Below are 12,914 nucleotides of genomic sequence, written 5' to 3'. Positions count from 1 at the left end.
CCACCCAAGGGTCCTAGGCACCAGGAGCAAGTATCAGGATAGGGTAGGAGGGACGCCAGAGGCCAGGCAGCTGTGAGCAAAAGGCTAACTGGCCCACTATCAAAACTGACCACTGCCTGGGAATTTACACTTTGCAGAGAATGCTGTCGTCTTGTTAGAACCTCATACATTCCCGGGGAATTAGGTATTATTATTTTCATTCTTGTCTGCAGGGGAGGAATGTGAGATTCCACAGAGTTAAGTGGCTCATCCAGGGTCACTCCCACTTCTAAGCAGTGGAACTGGGCTGCAAACCAAGGTCTTCAGAATCCAGCAAGTCTTGTTACTGCATGTTTCTGTCTGCGTGTATCAGGCCAAGCGGCAGCTATGTGAGATGTCTCTGGATTTCCAGTGCACACGGGCCATGGTTAGGCCCATAGATGGGTCTTGTGTATGGCAGCCAGAGCTGATCCACGCCACTTAGCTCTGGGCAATTGTGCTGCCCACATCAGGGGAGCTGGTACACCTGAAAACATGGACCAAGTGGCTGAAGGAGAAACTTAAGAAGGAAGCAAATATTAAGACAGGTAAGGAAAGTGTTGCAACCTCCCTAAGCCAGGACAGTGCATGGTTCGCATCCTGTTGGGAGTCAAAGGGAGATTTGAGATCACAGAACAGCAGCTCTGGGAGAGGTCTTGAGGTGCAGCCTGCCCCTGGACAAGCTCATACCGCAACACTGCCCTCTATGTGGTCATTGCAACGCGTCCATAGTGAAAAGGAGGCATACTTCAGTTTTCTTCTGACAGTCACCCCTGTGTTCCATCGTCTTTTCTATTTCAAAAGTGCACTTAGCTGGGTGCAGAGGCACATGCCTGTAACACCAGCTACAAACTTGGGAGGCTGAGACAGAAGGATCACAAGTTTGATCCTAGCCTGAGCAACTTAGCAAGAATTTGTCTCAAAATAAAAAAGGACTGGAGCTCAACGGTGGAGCGATTGCCTAGCACGTGTGAGGCCCTGGATTCAATCCCCAGTACTGAAAAAGAAGAAGTGCTCCTTTGTGCCTAATTTAAATATTTTTCTATCAAGCTGTCTTAGACCTGGTCAAGAAAAGATAAGCAGTGCCATTTAAATAATGTATTTTATGTTTTAAAGCCTACTAAGAACTCCTGCAAGTTTTTTTCTTCATTAAAACAGCCACAGCTTCTTTGACATCTCCTAAGACAGAAGACTTTTTTTCAGGTCTTGAATCGATTCCATTGCTCATTTCAGTCCCTTTGCAATTTTACCACACTCATCTTAAGACACGAAGACTACAACACACTACGCTGGATGCAACACTTCCAGGAGCAGAACGATAAAAAGCTGTTTTCCCAGCTCCTGAAGGAAGATCACACCGTGAAAGCCAGGGTCATGCTCACGCCAAAAATCTCACTAATCTATAGCAGCCCCATGTAGCTGGCATTCAACATGCTCTGTGCATGCTGCCCCTTCCCTGGTCTCCGCAGGGAGAGCCCCTGTGCTGACCTTCTCTGGACAGCACCCACGAAGGACAGAGATCCATGGACGTTCAAGAATCTAAAATAAGAATATTGAAGATATACTCCTAAGTGAAATAAATAAGGCACACACGTGTAAATACCGAATAGTTTCTCTGGTGTGAATAATCTGCAATAATACAGAAGATCCTAATAAGATTACTGACATTTAGAAAAGGGAAGAAAGGAGCTAAAGGTGTAGGGAAGGTGGGACGGGTAGGGGAAGGGTAATAAGGGAAAAGAAAAAAATGTGAGATAATGAAAAGATGGAAAAAAAGTGTTTGTAGATGGGGAGGGGAGGAGGGAGTGAAGGGAGGGCAGGGACAAGGGGAAAAATGAGAACCAAGACCTGTCCTGTAGAGGTACAAGATCCCAACCATGAATGTAACTGTACTGTATACCTAAAATGTACCAATAAACTCAATTAAACCTGAAAAAATAAATAAAATAAAATAAAATAAGGTAGAGGAAGCCACTTGTCCTTCTCCCCCATGGCTAGAGCCACGGAAGCTAAGACAAAGGAAATGTTTGATCTAGCTCCTTAACAGGGAACAAGAGATTCCTCACCGTACACATAGACAGGTACCAGCGAGGCTCCTACAGGTGTCAGTAGCTAAGGACGTTTGCAGCTGATTCACACCGAGATCTGTCTATAGAAAGACGCCCTCGTTGTCCTCATTCACCAGCTCATCAGATCCATGAGTAAAGAAAGCAAAATGGAAAGAGCCAGAGGTGCCCGGAGCTGGTTAGAAGAGTGAGCTGGCAGGAACGGCCAGGGCTGAGCGGTTTTCTCTTTCGCTTCCCCCTTGCCGTGCGCATGTTCAATCAAGCTCTTTGCTCCTCCACGAGGGAATCTGCACCCACCTAAAGTTTCCCTTTTTCCTCCCTGAAGCAAAAATCAGACTGTGTAAGTGAAAGCCCCAGAAAGTTCTAATAAAGAATGAGAACTGAACCCCCACGAGCCGAGGGGAAAACAAAAACACATTCCAGAGTCAGCAAAGAGCCAACTGATGCTGCCAGAGGCATTGCAGGCGCTGTCACTACCGACTTAGCACTTAATAGAGAAGCTCTGGCTGCTCAGCACTGGGGCCTTTCTGCCTGGAGGGGCTGAGGCCCTGCTGGCCAATATTTACTCTGTGTCAAAACATTCTTTCCGAGTTCCTATTTTTCCTTCCTCTGTTGATGAGACAGCAAAGGGCCCCAGGCTACCTGCCCTGCTCCTGCTCTGAGTTTAGTCCTCTGAAATATTGCGCTGATGCCCATATGGTCGGCTAGGTAACCTAACGTGGACATGTCCCCAGAAGGTGGCCTAGGAAGCCAGTAAAATGAGTTGATCAGATTGAGTTCGCACTTGGAATCTATTTTGGAAAGGTTCTTCCACTCTTGACGATACGTACTCTATAAAACACAATGCAGATTAGAGATCCCTGCACTCGCGAGTTCATTGCAGCACTGTTCACAATAACCAGGATATGGAAACAATCATTCATTACAAGACTCATCCGAGGACGGACGGACAAGAAATACGCATGTGAAATCAGGTGGGCCGTAGCACGAGGGCTCTTTTCTCCTTCTGGCACAGGAGTCTGAACCTTGAATGCATAGCTAGGGTCCGGCCCACTGCACTGCCTGCTCTGTGACTTTCTCCAGCTCTGAGCTGCATGGAAAACACCCTGGAAAGCCACACAATGGAGGCCATGACCTTTCAGGATGTGGCTGTGAACTTCGCCATGGAAGAGCGGGCTTTGCCAAGTCCATTCCAAAAGAAGCTCTGCAGAGCTGTGCTGGGGGAAACATTTGTGAACATGGCTGTTATAGAAAGAGCCTGGGACAACCAGGAAGTTGAAGAAAAATGCAAAAAGTACCAGAGAAATCTAAGGTAATTTGTACTCAGAAGGCAAAGAGTCTGCGTGTGAATGGAAATAGGACAACCGAGGAAACGAGGCCGTGCTCAAATTTAATTTCAGAAATATTCTCCAAAGGTGTATACAGCTTGAGTACATATAATCTGACCCTTAAATACAGAAATATTCCAATATAGGAAGTTGATTGAGTAGAGACATCATGCAACAAATCACACTGTTTGATGAATATAAGTATAAAAATGTTCATCCATGATCAGCATCATGAAAACATATGACACGGTATTTAGGTATTTAGGTATTGTGTGTAGGTGTACATACAAATAATACATTTTCAGTTTTGACAGGAACCCACCTTCAGGATATTTATTTATGTATACAACTGAATGTAAGACAGTCACTATCTAGAAAAATGCTCTCCAGACATTTTCAGCTACCCCATCTTTGACAAAGGAGCCAACCATCCTCACCGAAGGAGAGATAGCCTCTTTAAGAAATGGTGTTGGAAAAACTGGATTTCAACCCACCAAAGATTAAAACCAGACCCCTACCTTTCACCATGCACTTAACTAAAATCCAAGTGGATTAAAGCTCTAAATATTAAAACTGAAACATTAAATTTGCTGGAAGATAAGTTAGGTAGAACTCTCAAAAACATTGGCATAGGAAAAAACTTTATGAACAAATCCTCAGTAGCATGGGGACTAGTACAAAGAATCAACAACTGGGAACTCATCTTTTTAAAAAGCTTCTGCACTGCAAGAGAAATCACCAACAGAGCTGAGAGACAACCTACAATGTAGGGGGGAAAAATTTTACCAGTTATTCCTCAGACAAAGATCTACTATCTAGAATATATAAAGAACTCAAAAAATAAGATGCCCCCGCAAATATAAAGACCCAGTTCAAAAATGGGCATCTGAAATGAACAGGCCTTTCTCAGACAAAGAAGTAAAAGCAGCAAATAAATATATGAAAAAATGTTCAACATCATTGGTCATTCGAGAGATGTCAATGAAAATAACACTGAGATTCTGCCACACTCCAGAATGAATGGCTGCTATCAAGAAATCAATCAATAACAAATGCTGGCGGGGTTGTAGAGAGAAAGGAACCCTTCTCCATTGTTGCTGTGAGTGCAGCCTGGTACAACCACTGTGGAAATCTATATGGAGATACCTCAAGCAACTAGGATTAGAAGTCCCATTTGACTCAGCCATCCCTCTGCTGGGTATCTTTCCAAAAGAATTAAAAGAATCATACCACAGTGATATATGCTCACCCATGTTTATAGTGTCGCAGTTTGCAATAGCTAAAACTTGGAAACAGCCCAATTGCCAATCAATTGGAGACTGGATAAAGAAGATGGTTTTTTTATAAAATGGAGTACTACTCAGCCATAAAGAATGAGAAACTACAGACATTTATAGCTAAGTGTTTGCATATTGAGGCCATACTCTTAAGTGAAATTAATAGGGCACACTTGTGTAAATACCGTATAGTTGCTCTGGTGTGATAAACTAAAACTATAAATAAGTATCAAAACGTATAATTGATACTGTGTAATAGGAAGCATAGGTCTAGAGGTGTAGGGGAAGTGGGAGGGGTAGGGGAAAGGTAAGAAGGGAAAATAAAAAATAAGAGAAAAGGAAAAAAATTGAAACAAAGTTTTGGTAAATAGGAAAGGGTGGAGGGGATGAAGGGAAGGCAGGAGTATGGGGAAAAAATAAGAACCAAGATACATCACGTAAAGGTACAAGATCCCAAAGATGAATGTAACTGTACTATATACCTAAGAAGTACCAATTAAAAATTAAATAAATTTTAAAATGCTAACCATGAAGCAGTATTCAAAGTGAGGGAAAAAAAAAGAAATATGCATGTGGCACTTACAGGCAGTGGGCTATTATTTGGCCATAAAAAAATAATAATAAATCATGCGCTCCAGTGGGAATGAACCTGGAGGGCTCTACGCTGAGTGAAATAAGCCAGTCCCAGGAGAACAAACCCCACATGGTGTCACTTCTGTGAGATCTCCTAAGACATCCAAGCCACCAAAGCAGAAAGTAGCATGGTGGCTGCCAGGGCCTATGAGGAAGGGGAAGTGGGGAGAGGCTCACAAGTACAAAGTTTCAGCTACAAGATGAAAATTCGCTAGGGATCTGCCGTACAACATTGTGTTCCTACTTAGCATCCTCTACTGTACATCAACAGGTGTTAGTGGGTGGATTTCATGTTGTGTATTCTACCACTATTTTTTAAATACCCTGTTTTCCTCCACTGCAATATACATGGCAAATTGAAATGACAATAAAATTATGTGTGTGTCAAAAGAGGAACCCCAGGCTGGGGATTTAGCTCAGTGGTTCTGGCACCTACAAGGGCCCGAGTTTGATCCCCGGTACCAAAAAAAAAGACAAAGACAAAAGAGGAACCCTTATGCACTGTCAGGAGGAATGCAGATTAGCACAGCCACGATGTAAATCAGTGCGGAATTTTCAAAGAAACTGAACTTAAAGTACCATGTGATCCCGGTATACCACTCTTGGGTATAGGTGCAAAAGAATCAAGCTGGACGTAGTACAGGGATGCAGTATGCGCATTCACAAGAGCCAGTTACAGGGTTAGCCTACAGTCCTCCAACAGACAAACAGACAGAGAAGACGTGCCATGTATGCACAGTGGAGTAGTACTAGGCCATAAAGAAGAGGGACGGAATCATATCATCTGCAGGACAGCAGAAGGAACTGGAGGGCGTCATGTTACGTGAAATAAGTTAGACAGGTATCACATGTTGTTCCCAATATGTGCAATCTAGAAAAAGGAAAAGAGTCAAAATGAGAGTAGAAGAGAGGATTAACAAAGAAAAGCGGGGTGGGGAAGGAGAGAGGGGAAGGCGGGGGGGTGAGCAAAGTACATTACGTGCACGGATGGAAGTGTGGCAATGAAACCCGATATTCCATGTAGCTCAAGTGCACTAATCAAGAATACACCTCTTGCACACAACATACAGTGAGAATAGGGCGCTTATGAACAAATAAAGATGGGGTTCTGGTGTAGGCTCGCGCTGTCGTACTCTGCTGAGCATTATCCAGCGTCATGGGTGTGGGAGCTATTCCTGTGCTCGGAAAGGGCCCACTCTCCTATTGCCATATTGAAGTCTTAACAATTTTGAAACAAAAAGCCCCTCATTGTGCAGATGGTTCTTCCGGAACTGCTGCACCTGTCCCCACACATCCACAAATCACTCCCTGTGCTTGGGGCATGGCGCTGCCCCAACTATAATCTGCTCAGCATGGAGCCCAGGCTAGAAAATAAGGCAAAAAGTCAAGGCGTAAGACCCGGGTGTCTTGCTACAGGACATTTTTATAACCACGTGAAGTAACTAAACTGGGATTAAGTTTTAGACATTACAGATGGAGGTAAAGACATTTGGAAACCCCTTAGTTTGGGATTCCCTCTACTGGACAGGGCCAAGCCCCGGGGAAGGCCCATTCCCACTGCCACCCTCGCGGGCCCATCGCCCCCCGCGGACAGGGAGGTCAGGAGAACCATGATCATCACCATCATCTGGCCTAATGTACCCTTTGTACTTAGCACAGTAATGGTAACTTCTAGAACACATAGGTAACCAATGCACATTTTCACTAAGGCTCCAGCTCAGTTCTCTGGAGGATTTCTTCGGGATCATCTAAAGGAACCAGAAGGAAGACAGACTTTAAGAGACTCAAGTGTCCTTACAATAATTATGCAATCAGGTTGTCCATAGTATTTAGACAGATTAAATGGAAAGAAAAACTCAATTCTAGTCTAAATTGCTTTAGTCTACAGGATAAAAGTAAATTATGTTCAGGTATAAAAAGATAATGCCTTCATTCATAAGTTTATTTACCTTTCCCTCCTAAGGTAGGATGGCTTTTCTAGTCATATTAGGGGTATAATTTACTCATTAAGGTAGACTAGTTGTCCACGTTAACTTTTTTTTTTTTTTTTTTTTTTTGTACCAGGGATCGAACACAGGTCCTTGTGTTTGCAAGGCAGGCAGCAGAACCACTGAGCTAAATCCCAGCCCTACGTTAACCTTTTTAAACAGAAGAAGAACAACACAGAAAGTTTCTCACTGCAGCACAAAGATCCCAGTAAGAAAAGGCAGGATCCTGTCTCCATTTATGATGATAATAGAGAGAATGCACTACTTAATTTATGCAAAATCCAGGAGCCTATTGTGGCGATTTCAATATCCTTCTTCAATATCCTTCAGCCCTTCTGCCAGGATACCCAGCCATCAGCACACTGAACAGGTTTGCACTCCTTAATTGAAGCACAATAATCTCATGATCAGAAGACAGAATCTGCACATGGGATCATCAGTTCCTTACATAATTATAAAAGTTGTCATGTGACCGAAATGTGCCTCGAGCAAAATCACAATCCCAAGATACATTCCAGCTCATTAATGCTACGAGCATTACCTATTTCTCAGCTCACTCTAGGACCTAGCATCTGGCTTTCACGTGCCCGAAAGTCTACAACAGGAAATAAGTCAGAATGCTTTTCTCAGATGAGCCCTGTTTACACTCAGAGTAGAACAGCCAGACGGGCTCTTAGCAGGGGATCATCCAAGAACATCTGCACGTACCAGCGAGACGGAAAATTCCCAACTATTCAAGAAAGCCTTGTGTCTATTTGTCTATTGTTTAAATGCTTTCTTCTTCTTTTTTTTTTTTAACTTTTCACGGAAGCTTAAATTTTGTAAATACCAGAGATAATCGGGTCAAATATACCTGGAGTCTTCAATCAACCCTAAAGAATCTGGGCTCTGTATTGGTAGCCTATGTTTTCTTAGAAAACAAATTCAGTCAATCTAGAATTTTTAATGAGTACCCACTATGAGCGAGTTCCACATTACTGTTCCTGCCTACTATGGGAGAACATACTATTTACCACCTGCTGAGATCAGAAAAAAAAAATGACAAGAAAAGTAAAAAGGGAAATAATTATTTAATAGTCAGATAACCTCAGCACACGAACCTTTCGTGTTCAAAGGAGTAAGCTTTGACTCAGTTATTCAGCTGGTATTTGTTGCTGCCCAATTCCCTTCTTACATCTATTCAAAATCCTTTATGCTAAACCTTACATTAAATTCTTTCCTAATATCTGTGCGGGATACCACATTGTTTCTCTGGTGGGAGAAACCAAATATGGAAATAAGGACTCAAAAGTATAATGGATTTGGGAAATGGGAAGGGGAACGAGGGGGGAGGGAGGGAGAGAGGAAGGAAAGGGCAAGAAAAAAGTGAAGATAGAAGGGAAAAATGGAAAGAAAGCTTTTGTTCAATAAAATGCATATCCCAAAGATCCAAACTGGAAAGAAAGAATCTGTGTAGGGGCAAAAAATATTCACCAACTTCCATGGATTTAATTTCGGGTCAACAAACACTGACTGAGGGTCTGGGTTGCAGCTCAGATGGACAATGGCTGAGTGAGCATCCATTATGTGCCAGAAACTGCAGGCCCTAACACTAGGAAGCTGAATGATTATAGTCCTCATCCTGTCAGCAGAGGACAGGTAGGCAGGTAAATATTCAACTAATAATGTGAAGAAATGCAGCAGGAAAGCAGAAAGAAGCTAGTCCTTCCTTTAAGATCAGTAGCACTAGGGCCAGGGATTTGGCTCAATGGTGCCGCCGCCTGCCTCACAAGCACAAGGGCCTGAGTTCAATCCCTGGTACAAATAAAAATAAAAATAAAAAAATTTTTAAAAAGTAGAATTTAACCAGGAAAGAAAGAAACATTCTAGAGAGGTGGGCCACAGATAGAAGGTGATAGAGGAGAACAGAAAAGTAGGTTGAAGAGAAATTATTAGACATACTAAACAAAAGAGAGAGATGCCAGAGACTTTGGAATCTGTCCAATGTGCCAGAAGACACCATAATTTTTTTTTCTAGCCTGTATAGAGAGGTAATATGACCCGCATCTTATTCAGACTAATCAGTCCAGAGGCAGAAGAGACTGAATAGGGTGGGGTGAGTAGAGCCAAAGTGTTGAGGGGGATATTGCAAAAGCAGCCAAAAAGAGTATATAAATGTGGGCTGGGGATTTAGTGCAGTGATGCTGCCACCTGCCTCACAAGCGTAAGGACCCGAGTTCAATCCCCAGGACCAAAAAAAAAAAAAAAAAAAAAAAAAAAAGGTTATATGAATGTGGAGTTCTGCATGAATAGGAATGAAAAATCCATGAGACTAAGGGATAGGTCGAATGAATGGAGTAAAAGGAAGGGGAGAATAGTGTGAAACATGTAGATTGGGTAGTATGGTGGATAATAAATGCGCATAATGATTTCACTTGGCAGAGGACAGAGCAGGAGACGCCCACAAGACGTCCAGATGAATGTGTCAATCAGGCATTCGAGCGCTACAGCACTGGAAGTCATCAGACCATCAGACCATTCTAGGTGAGACAATCTAAGGTAAAAGCATAGCCCTAGGACAGTGACCCTGAACCTTTTAGAGACCCACGGCCCAAACTGCGCCCAAAACCCACTTATTTATTGCAAAGTGTCAACACGGCAATTAAACCCGAATGCTCAGCCACTGGGGCAGTGCTATGGCAACTTGGCTCGCGTGCCAACAGAGAGGGCTCTGCGTGCCATGGGTTCACCACCACTGCCCTAGAAGGAAAGGAAGAGGGAAAGAGCTGAAAACAGCCACATTAGACAGAGGGAGTGGGGGGGAAGAGACAGGAGGGGACTAAAAAGAAGCAAGATACGTGAAGTATATGTCCCTGCTTCCTAAAATGAATATAAACATTATGTACTGCAAACACGTACTAGGAAGGAAGGAAGGAAAGGAGGGAGGGGAGGGAAGGGAGGCCAGACAAGGCTTAGGAACCAAGCGAAAAGAAAGGACTGAGAATGAAGGAGATGCTGTAAAGAGACAACATAAAAACATACATTGAGGAAAACATAGCCTCTTTAACTAATGATGCTGGGAAAACTAGTTATCCACATGCAGAAGACTGAAGTTAAATCTCTCATTCTGTACTAAGGTCAAATCAAAATGGATCACTTAGATACAGAGAAACTTTGAAACCGCTGGAAGGTAACGTAGTGGAAATACTTGAAGCCGTAGGCACAGGAAAAGACTTCCTGAGCAAGACTCCAAAGGCACAGGAAATGATACAAGAACCAACAAATGGGACTGCATCCGGCACAAAGCTTCTGCGCCACAAAGGAAGCAATCAACACAGTGAAAAGACAACCTATGGAATAGGGAAGTTTTTGCCAGCTACTCTTCTGATGAGTACTAATATCTAGACTGTAGAACTAAGACTATAGACTAAAGAACTTTAAAAATTAACCCTCGAAAAATTAATGAACCAGAAGGCACCGTTCCAGCGCCCAGTGGCCTGTTCCTCTTTCCCGAAGTTCCTGGCATCCTTCAGGTTTTGAAATATTTGTCACAGCAGCAGGCTGAAGCCTCGGAGAGAGAAGCTGGGAAACCATGGACTGCCCAGAATCCAGGAAGGACTGAAGTGGCTGCTATTTCAAATGAGGATCCTGCAAATATTCATGAGATTGGCAGAAAGCCAGCTTCAGTCAGCTCCCAGAAAACATCCATTTGTCTTCCAAGGTGTTGAAAGTCAGACGTTAACGGAACTTACCGAGATCTCATGAGACACACTCTCACTGGAAGTAACAGTGGAACAAAGAGCTGAACCCACAACACCATGCCAGTGAAAAACTACACTGGAGATTAAAGAGACTGCAAAAAGAACAACATTCCACATTTGTAAGGCTGTCACAACAACTGGGCAGAGTTGTAACAACTACAAACCTGTAGCTGATCATCAATACAATAATGAATATGAAGGGAAAAAGAAGACAGAGGGTTTGAGCAAAAAAACCAACATGCTCCGGACATGCTATTTTCAACCACTGAGAAACATCAATATTATAATCTTAAAGACTTGAAGAACATCACAAAACAATCTGTGGGATACCTGAAAGAAATCTTGAAAGAAACAGGTATTCAGAATGTAAAAGGATCCACAAAAAAAACAAGAATAAAATCATATCATTTTCAGGAAAATGGACAGAACTGGAGACTATAATGTGAAACCAGACACCAGCCATGGTTTCTCTTATATAAGAAACCTAAGTCATAAATCAATAAATAAGAGTAAAATAAAGAAGAGATGATAAGAAATAAAAAGCAGACTTTTTGAAGATGCAGATGGAGGTAGGGGAGGAAGGAGGAAAGAAACGGACAGTGGCCAAAATATGCTAAATGCATGTGCCGATTCCCCAAAACAAATACAACAATTATGTTTTACAAACATATTCTAAGTTTTAAGTGGGGGAAAATAAGATAATATAGGATGGAACTACAGAGATTCTGGAACTGGTTGAGACAACTGACTACAAACAAATTTCAATAAAGTGTTAGAAGGAGATACAGATGGCAGGAAACTGAGATAGAAATTTGAAGCCTAAAAAATACATATATGGAGGATGAGGAGAAGAAACCCAGGAAGTTTGCTTTGTTTTGCTTTTGTTTTCAGAATATGAAAAGCAAAATCGGAAAGGCAGGTTGACTGGGTTTCTAAAACAATGAACAATAAAGCAAACACACACCAAAGGTGGAAATAAAAGCCAATTAGAAGGGACCCACATAGGTGGCCATCATTTAGAGTAGCACAGTACCAAGACATCCAGTTCCCAATACCCCAACAAGCAGGACAAAGTACTGGGTGGGTGGCTCCAAGCTTGAGGGGTGTAAAAGCGAGGCAGGCAGAAGAGGCCAGGGAGAGGAGTGTATGGGCCAGAGAGGGGCATCAAACTGACCCAAGACGGAGGCACGGAAAAGGGCCAAAGGGCTAGCAGGTCTGGGGGCCCAGGAGGCCTTGTGGGACGGGAGCCCCCACTGAGTTTTAACACAGCTTTCTGAGTATCTAGGGGATGGTGGCAGTGACAGGACTGTAGTTAGTGGTCAGAGAGCAGAATTTCAAAAAAAAAGTTTCAGCATAGAGCCCTTCTAAGGCACCAGCAGTTCAAAGTACAAAGGTTGGCAAAAGATAACAAGGGCTCCTCAAAAGATAGTTCTTATGGGCCAGGGATTTAGCTCATAAATCCTCATAAGCACAAGGACCCAAGTTCGATCCCCGGTACCTAAAAAACAGATAGTTCTTAGTCTAGTTGAAGATAGTTACTAGTGATCACTGCTAGGTGAAGATAATGAGAGGACAGAGTAAAATAGTCACAGAGGATGGGAAGACTTTGGAATCCTCTCTTCTGGGTGCTGATGATTGTAAGCTGGTGGGAGTTTCTATGTACACAGGTCCTAACTGAAATAAAACACACCACCGAAACTGGTTTAAGCAATAAGGGGATTTACCGGCTTAACAGCGAAGTTCACTGGTGGTTCTGGCTTTGGTTTGATTTGGAGGCTCAGTGCTGCCCTCAGGGACATGCGTTTTCCTGTTACTCCACTGTCTTCCATTGTACTGACACCACATGAGGTTAGTTTATATATAT

The 12,914-nt window shown here is 42.9% G+C and overlaps 1 pseudogene; it reads left to right on the top strand.

The window, feature by feature from the left end:
• The first annotated feature begins 3,214 nt into the window (after positions 1-3,214).
• Positions 3,215-12,914, top strand: part of LOC104872491 — a 14,107-nt pseudogene continuing 4,407 nt past the window's right edge.

Source organism: Fukomys damarensis, unplaced genomic scaffold, assembly GCF_012274545.1.
Source record: "Fukomys damarensis isolate Sample0158 unplaced genomic scaffold, DMR_v1.0_HiC HiC_scaffold_30, whole genome shotgun sequence".
Lineage (NCBI taxonomy): Eukaryota > Metazoa > Chordata > Mammalia > Rodentia > Bathyergidae > Fukomys > Fukomys damarensis.
This window is presented reverse-complemented; position numbering and strand designations above follow the sequence as displayed.